The following is a 10198-nucleotide window of genomic DNA, read 5'->3' as shown; positions in this document are numbered from 1 at the left end:
ACAGCCTGAATATAATTGCTTCCAGAAATTATTTTTGGGGGTGCTGTCGGGGTGCTTTGGTCTTTCTTGGGGTGCTGAAGCACCTGCTAGCCCCTCCCTAACGCCGCCCATGCTTCTCTGAAAAAAACAAAACAAAAAAAACAGCGCTGTGTACATCAGGCACATGTTTATTTTAATTTCAGAATTCATGCACAATAATCAATAATCAACACAAACACAGCATGGAATAATTGTGATTTCTTCCTACATTGACATTAGCCTATTTGTCCAAAACGGCGCATACAGCATTGATAGAGCCCCCGGCCTCCATTCCCCTGCTTCTTTCTCTAGATCTCGTGTCCAGTGCAGTTTTATGTCCTTTTGCAATCCATGACCTCACGTATGGAAAGGGGTTGAAACGGGTAAGCGGCGGGCCGACAAGGCAAAGGAAGAGTAGGGAGGAGATGGTAGAGGGGAGAAGAGACGCCCTGTTTGCTGTACAGATTAAGTTCATCTGGGAAAAGCCCCTCTCACACTCAGCACTTGAGATGGGGACAGTGTTGACCGCAGCCAAGAGGTAATTCAGTTCATCTGGGATGAATGTCCCATTATTGTCACGGTATTCCCTGAATGCCCTGATGACATTCCGCGGGCTATCAATGCAAAACTGCTGGCAGAGCGTCTCAACTTCACTCTCCCCGAACAGCGCGTCACCGTCCTGTGGCCAATATTGTGGATAAAGCACTTTTAAATCATCAATTAGCTTGTAGTATCCTGTTTGGTCTTTTCCCTGTGATAACATGCGTTTCTCCAGATTTCTTCGCAAGCTCCCAAAAAAAGTCCTCTGGTCCAGGGTTTTGTCAGTGAGCCGCCCTGCATGCAGCGGTACACCCTGAAAGTTCTCCTCGACCCCGCGCTGGCTCAATAGGCTGTATCGACCGGGCCGCTCAGACATAGCCTCGAACACCCTGATCTGTCGGCAAATGGCTTTATGTGCCATTATGATATTGCATTCTTGTTTTTGGAGCTCGAGAGACAGCTCTGACAGTTCTTGCAATGCGTCATACATGAGTCCTAAATTGAAAACAAAGGCATGGGATGAAAGGCGCTTTGCCATGCCATTGTAGCTTTCCCGAGTTGCGCTCTCGCGAGCAGAATCCTCCGCTGCGTGTGTAAAATGTCTGTGGAGGGCAGGATAACTTCTCCACACAGCTTCGACTGTTCTGAGACTAGATGCCACCCATCTGTTGTCTAACACCCGACCAATTTTACACAATTGAATGTTCAAACCGTCAGCACACTCTTTGAGCTCCACTCGGTTTTTGTTTGATGTGCTGTAAAATGCATAAAGTTTATCCATGAGGATTTTGAAATGATTTATAGCCCCCATTTCTTTCATCACATCACCAACTGCAAGCTCAAGTCGATGCGCAGAGCAGTGCCACACCATGATGTTTGGGAAGCGGGTTTTAAGTCGAGTTGCCACCCCACTCTTGCGTCCGAGCATCACTGACGCACCGTCACATGTGAGACCGACGAGTGTTTTTGAGAGGAATGCCTCGTTTAAGTTTGCATGATCTAAGGCATCCAACAGTTTGCGGACAATGCCTTCTGCGCCAAAATCATCTAACTCCACAAGATCAAAGAATATGTTCTCGGGCGATTCCATCTCTGGCAGCTGCATTCGTAAATATACGATTAATGCGCTCTTTTTATTTAAGCCTGTGGCCTCATCCAACATGAGTCCGATTTTTGGAGCACAAGTGACAATCCTCTCAAGCAGTTTTCTTTTCATGTCAGTTGCAATATGCTGTTGTATATGAGAACATGCCACGTTGGAGTGGAGAATCCTCCCCATATCCACACCATTCATTTCCTGACAGTCTATTTCATGTTCAAAGCCGTGAGCTGGCCTGTGACGCTTGGCCTCCTTGTAAGGCGGTGCGAAAAATTCTGGCAGTCGTTTGCACCTGGTTGCTTTGGATATTGATTACTGCGTTTACCAATATATTTTCGTTTGCTTTATCACAAATATTTGATGCCATTACATGTGCTTTAGTACTCCCATGCTCAAAAACCTTTTTCCTTAAGGCTCTTTGCTTTTTTTTTTAATCGGGCGCAGAAGATGTCACTGAGCCCGAGATCCATTCTTTTGCCAGTTTCACACCGGCAGTTTTTTCCGGACCGAGTGATCCCACTTTTTTACAAATGGCACAGCCCAGTCCAGTTTTGTCCATTATAAGCCAGGGATAACTTTTTTTTTTCTCTTTAAACTGAGCGTCCGTCCAGATTTGCCCAGTTTGAGTGTCCCCGACAAATGTACCTGCTTCGTCGCCATCACAATCTCTTGCAGATTCAAAGTGCCCATCAGCCATCTCGTTGTCATCTTCATCTTCTTCCCCGTGTGGGTCATCATCATCCCCGCTAACGACAGGTGCAAATTTAGCAGCATTAATGGTAGGCATACTACTGCTCTGTCCACCGTGGTCTCCACATTCTTGATCAGCGATTTTTGCTTGTTTGAGATCTGACTGGCCAGCATATTTGAAAAAGTTAAGCAAACTTTGCTGTCTTTTTGACATTTTTCCCCTGAGTGAAACGATGATGCTAACAGCAATCTCAACTAGCACAACAAAGCGCGTGAGTCATGTGTCACTTAGTGCCTCCCCCATTTAATTTAAATTATTATTATTTATTATTTTTAATTAAATTGTTTATTTATTTTTTTTATTTTCATAGTGACACAGGAGGTGTCGGATCCAATAAAAAAGGTTCCGGATCCAACGTCGGAGGTGCCGGAACATGTTCAGGCGTGTTCCGGCTCAAATTAAGCCCTGCATGTTAGTAACATGTTGCAAGACACTTTTAAAATCTGGCTATCATTTTTAATGGTATTATTTTAATGTGTATGTAAACAAAAAGTGCATATTGATGCTTTATTTGTTATTTGCTGGTTTTCGCCATAAAACTTGTGTAGTATTAGTACTTTTTGAACAGGATTCTGTGATAACCGTGATAAGTTTTTGACACTATAATCATTAAATGTTCATGTCAGTTCATATCTTATGATCAACTAAAATCAACTAATTATGTATTTTTTACAGTATAATATGCAAAGTACAATTTTCTATAAAAAAAAAAGATCTGATTCTGTTCTTTTCTCTGGCACGCGTTGTTGGGTGTGGAAGGTTACTAATGTGATTGCTTTATCTGTAAATTAAATTAATGCTTCTTCAATTACTGAATTCATTGAAATAAAATGAATTCTTTGATTTGAATATTTTTTGGCAATACGTCGTGTAGGTCTTAAATTTCAATCTTTATGGTCTTAAAATGTCTTAAAAAGGTCGTAAATTTGACTTACTGAAACCTGCTACTGTAATATAGGCTTGTATTGGGTTTGTTCATCTCATGTCTGAATGATGTCCATTTATATCCACAAAAGTCACCAGAATCTATCATTTAAGGGACTATTTAGCAAAATGTTCTCCTAGGGGAGCACACCCCTGACAATTATGTTGATCAGGGCATATATCTTGGCTTAGGGGTCCGCTTACCTCCCAGGGAAAAAAGTTCAGGCTCAGGATTTTTTTCTACTATCACCCCTGAATATATTTCCAGGTCAGTCACACACCTTTTAGGTGACTCCAGATGTTTATAAGCTTATATGAATCCCCAGTGAAGTGTGCTCTGTAAGCTAAAAACATGTCAAATGTGTAAACAGTTCAAATTGACAGTACGCAGTTGAGAAAATGGCGGCCAATGCCCGCAGATTATTTTTTATTTATTTCTTATGGCTTCGGGGCATTTGTAGGTTATTTCAGCGTGTGTGGAAAACAGCTATATGTGTTAAAAGGGTAAAAAGTTAATGTGAATGTACAGCATAAGACCAGTTACATCTGCGACCATGTTTAAGGGCGCACGTGTGTTAATATTACAATCATACAGATTAAGTTCATAGAACTGAGTGCCAAAGTTATGAGGCAGAGATGTTTATTTTTGAAGTGTAAGTTCTTATAGTGTAAATGTAACAAAACTTAACTGCAAATGAGAATTATGCTGTTGTATTAAGAGAACAAAAATATTCTTTTGATAAGAGAACAAAGTTGACAGATGTTAAAGAGAAAATTGCAGATATGATTGATGATAGACCAAAAATGTGATTTAAATGGAAAATGTTTGTTTTTGGTTTCATACAAATTTTGATAAGCTAATGTTTGTAAAATATGTGAGTATACATTTATGTGAAAACAGACCTTTCAAGAATATATTGCTTCATGTTATCCAAATGTGGATATAACCTGTGCTTAAATGCAAAGCAGACAAAAATAACAGAAAACAACTCATGATTGCAGATACAAAGTTAAATTGAAGATAAAAATAAAGATAATCCAAGTCAATGGAGAATGAGCAACTGTGTTCCTGCGTCACTGATTTCTCTTTAATATTTAATATATTTCCAGACCACTCCTAGGAGAGGATTATATATCTATATCTGCCAGCGGAGACCTAGCCGGGACCCGCTACATACTTGTTTGTTGAACTAAAATCAATGTAACATTTGCAATCGTGAGAATATTCAGCAAAATAGCTCCCGTCATGTTATGGTACTTAACTATATCACATGTTATAAAGTAAAAAATCAACATTTTGAATTTTTACCTCAGTATGTTTCTTCTGTGAGTTTTTTTATGTGTGCCGTTATGCTCATTTGTTTTGATTTCTTACTAAAAATCTATCACAGAGACAAGCAGCGCGAGCCTCAACAGCGTTACCAGAAAAAGCCTACATTATCATTATCAATAGCTGTTTATGTAATAACAGGGTTTTTCCTGGCTCAAAATGAGGCGGAGGTGGTAAAATCCTAATAATGTATTTTAATAATAAGCTAATTAAATTTGTATTTTTTGTAGATCATCATATAGCCCAGTGGTTCTCAACCTCTCCTGCAGGGACCCCCTGACAGGCCATGTTTCTGTTTTAACCCTGAAATGGCACAGCTGATTCAATTAATGAGTAGTCATTAGAGTAGAAAGAGTAGGAATTAGTCAATTAATCAATTAGTCAATTACTCATTAATCCTTTAATTGAATCAGCTGTGCCATTTCAGGGTTAAAACAGAAACATGGCCTGTCAGGGGGTCCCTGCAGGAGAGGTTGAGAACCACTGATAGCCTAATGTATTTCCCACATTATTTTTGTGAGTGGAACTTGGTACCTCTAGGGGGGTCCTGTGGCATGCCCCCCCGGAAGAAAATTTTGTACATTTTAAAGATAAATTCATTGATCTGGTGCACTTCGAGTCACCCGAATCCACTGTTAAAAATAAATAATCCACCCGCAAACCGCCCATATTCTTTGATTTAGATATCTTCATCTGATCATCACATTACAATTATTCAAATTCTCAGTGTTAAGCATGATAATATGGTAACATATCACTCTTCAACTTGAACTTAAATTGTCAATGTTTCATTACATCACTGTTTGAAAACACTCAGAATAATTTTTTGTACCTGTTATAAAGGGCACTTTTCCCCTAATGTTAAATGTATGTTCCATCTTTCATTTCAAATTCTTAAATTTGATCAATATATTCAATTAAAATAATGAGACACTAGGCTGTTACCAATCAAATTAAATAATTTACATTTAAAAATTATAACTGTATTAAATTCAATTATTTTAAATGTTTTTGAATATACAAATAAGGAATGTTGAAAAGAATATACTTTATGAAAGTAAACCGCCAGTAGGAGGCGGTAGGCGACCGTTTTAATGAGCGAGTCATTGAGTCATTCATTCAAACGATTCGTTCAAACGGCTGATTTATTCCGAATGAGGCAGTTTATGAATGGGTAACTGAATCTTTGACTCAACCGATTCTTTCAAAACGCTGAATCATTCAGTAATGAAACACGGCTGAGTGTTGCTCTGAGATGCGCTATGGTTCTGCTGTGATCTTTGTTTGGAACTAGCCTGACTACGTCAGACTTCTTACTTCCGCTCAATTTCATTTCGCTTCTGTATTCAGTCTGAGACAGCGTAATAGCTTTCCGTTTTCCTCCGGCCTGAAAACAGCCGGGCCAATCAACGAACAGAGGGCGGGCTGAGAGCCGTGACGTAGACACTGATTGTACCGTGGATGCGTAGATTTTTACTTCACATAACCTGCAAAAGTCGTTCACAGCCATGTTCACTCCGGTATTTCGCTCGATGGTTTTGTTTTCGCATCATACATGTGTTTACAGTGGAAGTTAGATGCGGCTGAGCATGCGCATAACACACGCCATAACCAAACGTTATGTGATTGGCTTACGGGTAACCAATGATTTTAAACTTCAGACAAGCGCCCCCCGCGAGAGAGAAAACACTTCTCTATTATGCCATTCCAGACTCTGTCTACGAAGCAAAGCGAAGTAGCAGAGTTTGGTATTACCAGGCTAGTTTGGAACTATTTTCGCTGCTGAAACAGAACAAAAACAGTCATTGCGTCTTAAAATGTAAGTGACTTAATTTTAACTATTTGTTTGTTGAACTGTTATGAAATCAGTCTCGGTTTCAATCTTGATGGCATTCAGGAAAACAGCTCTCTGGTCATGTGTAGCCTAGGCCCCTAGGCTATATATTGTTTCTTAACTATAATATGTTATAAATAACTGCGCGAGCCTCAACAGCACAACATTGTTACCGTCAGTACATTAGGTAGGCCTATATTATTTTCAACTATAAGCTATCAATCGCCACTTACATTAAATGAAATAAAACAGAATCATCCTCACGTTTTCGGTGATTCCCTAGTTATTTTTTATTTTTATATTAAAAATTGTTTGCTTCACTGGTTATTTGACGGACGTTAGGTCCGTCAGACTGGAGAAATTTTAGCGGTAATGTGACCAGAAATATTTAAGACCTATCGAATCTGAATTTAAGACATTTTAATACCTTTTAAGGCCTTTTCTTAGGAAAACTTTATTTAAGACATTTTAAGACTGTTTAAGGACCCGCGGCCACCCTGCATATGGATGTATATTTTGAGGTAATCACTCCTCATAGTCACACAGCCTGTTTTATTGAGTTAGGTGCTATAAATACTATTAAAGTGTGAGATTTTAACCTGCGTTAGCGTGCAGATCTGACAATCCATTCACACGACCGGAGGTGCACATTTTCTTAAGGATAAGTCCCTCTACTGATCTTAAAAAATATATATATATAAAAACAGAGACGAGTTAAAGTTATTTTCAGTTGAGATCAACAAATGTTGTGAATAGAGATAAACATCTACTGAACCCGGAACATCCCTTTGATTATGATTAACAATTAACTTGAACTACTTATTTATCTGAAGCAATGTAAATCATATACAAAAGACAGTAAATCAGGACACTATAAAAGGAACATGAGAGGCTGTGAGGATGACAGAGCAAGAGCTGGAAACAAACATCAGTGAAGAATGAAGGGTTTAGTATGTTTACTGCTGCTGTTGGAAACCTTTGTGTGTGTCGTACAGCATCAGGTAGATGGAGGACTCAATGAGAATGAGATCAGTCAACAGCTCAGATCTGAGGACGGAAGACAGAATCCACCTCAAACAGACACTTTGAGAGATGAAGCTTCAACTGACAGCCAACAAAACTGCCATCTGTTCTTCACTGACATCCATGCAGCGCTGAGAGAAGTCGCCAATTGGTTAATAACCTGTTGCAAAATAATATTGACAGTCAACAGGCACTTTTTTGTAAAATCTGTAGATTAACACTTGAATTGTACCTTATAGTCTATAGGCAGTCAGTTGAACGTATGTTACTTGTCTGTTGAAACAGTGTTGTTGAATGTCAACTGATGCACTGTTGACAAGCTACTGAATGGCTACTAATAACTAGTAAAGTCTCAACGAACGGACTATCAAAATAAAGTGTTACCTATAACAACTGAATTATGTGCATTTTATATGTACTTTAGTTCATCAGTGCTTTTAAGCCATCAGTAATAAAAGAATAATATTTTCATGCACAGTAAATAATATTTACATAAATAATAAATAGTTATAATTTATTTTATTTTACTATTTTTATTTTACTAATCCCATTCTTCATGTTGTTAGCCATTGTTGGAAATAACTTATTTTAAACAGAGAATGCATAAGTACAGTTAGTGCGTTTGAAAAAAACATATGTACCATAGACATTTAAAGATGACATGGAAAAAGTAACTACTAAACAATTTATGGGAACTAAAATTGTAGGCAAACTATTATTATTTATAATTATTTATTTCACTTTACTCATTTAAATAACAGGGGACGCATAACGTGTGTAAAGTGTCAAAACAGAACTAAGTTTCTGTGAATCCCAGTGTTTAGCGTACATATTTAAATATCGATAAATATTCCTAAACACTAGTGTTATTTATGGTATATGAAACGAAATATGTATTTAAAATAGCCGTTAGCAGGATTACATGCGATGATTATTAAGGGTATTTGAAGAGGGCAGTGTAATATGATTGGCAGAGTGAACCGGGACCTCATCTTCCTTAATGAAGACTGACAGGCTGTGGATCCAATGAAAATCTGAAACTCAAAGACACACAAACACATACACAACAAAAGACTACCCACACACAACACGCATAATAAGTACAGCGTACATAACAGTGACCGCGTGCAGCGGGTTCAACAAAAGATTAAACAGTACACAGATCAGAAACGTGGAGCTAAACCACCAGCCTTCAAGTGTGGAGATCGTGTACATGTAAGAAGACCAATGCATGTACCAAAGGCTGGGAGGAAATTCACTGTTCCATTGTCAGTGGATAAGAAACTGGGACCGAGCACTTACTTATAATAAGGGAAAACTAGTGTTATAGTAGGGAAGTAATTGGTAGCTCTATTAGTTAAATCTGTTGACTTTAGCTATCTTTGTTGCATTATGCCAATGGTGACAGTTCAAAAATGGGAAAAAGCACTTTTTGTGTTTTTTTTTCCCCAAAAAGTTTGCATGCCTGTAACTCATATTAATGATATCTTAATATCCTTCTAGATTCTGTTTCTTAACTAACTTTTCTTTTGGTTTCTTAATTTTTAAGGCCCAACATGGTTAATTTTCAGAGATTTAGGGATGTTAATGCTGCTCTATGAGTAAATTGCTACACGTTTTCAATGGTCACACATTTCCTGAAGAACAAATAATGTTAAAAGTATCTCTTTTTTTTCCAACACAATTGAACTTTTATGAGTGCCATAATTAGTATTTTACCAAAGTTTATGTGCCTGTAACTCTAAAAGTATTAAAGATTGTCACTTCTTATTTTGGTTTTGTTTCATGTCTTAAGCCCTGTCCCAAATGGCACACTCCTGACTTGTGGACTTCCTCAGAGTCCACACTTTGGTGACGTCATGTAGTGCAGACCTATAGGGCCCTTGGCGCGAGTCCACGAGGGCGCATTGAGAGGTATTTTTGGGACAGACTTGATCGTCAAGCCGGAAATAACGGTCTGGTTGTTGTTGGACAGGAGAAATCACATTTTTGCGCTCCGTCGTCTTATCTCCATGTCCACTACACAGCCTAATATTACAGTTCTATATTTTGATATTGCGCATATCACCTGGGCATTAGACAATAGATACATCAATGTATCATTTAAATGATGTATACAGTTGTACATAATAATACATACAGTTGAACTAAGATTACAATTTTAACACAATGAAAATGTGCATGAGTTTTAGATGAATTTACAGGTTTCAATATTCATACTATGTTTACATATGCCTCAGTAAAGCCCTGACATTTGGTTTTATTTATTTAATTAATCATAATGTGATCGTATTGTTCAACGCACTATTATTATGTTTGAGACATCAACCACTGGTCGATGACCATAATGTTTGTATAAACTGTCAACAATTATCCGTAAGCAAAATCTCCTCCCATTCGTTGTCTGATTGGCCTTTCGCAAGGATTCCTGGGTAGTTAAAGTGTGTGGAGCCTGCATCTATGCGGGCTTCGTGGAAGATACCCTAGCAACTGCCTAGCAACCACCCAGAACACCTTAGCAACTGCCTAGCAACACCATAGCAACCACCCAGAACACCCTAGCAACACCTGGCAACAGCATCTTGCTAAAAACATGCTAGCAAACATGCTAATCATGCTAGCATCATGCTAGCAACATGCTAATCAAGCTAGCATCATGCTAATCAAGCTAGCATCATG

This window comes from Squalius cephalus (genome assembly GCF_949319135.1).
Source record: "Squalius cephalus genome assembly, chromosome: 4".
In the NCBI taxonomy this organism is placed as follows: domain Eukaryota; kingdom Metazoa; phylum Chordata; class Actinopteri; order Cypriniformes; family Leuciscidae; genus Squalius; species Squalius cephalus.
This window is presented reverse-complemented; position numbering follows the sequence as displayed.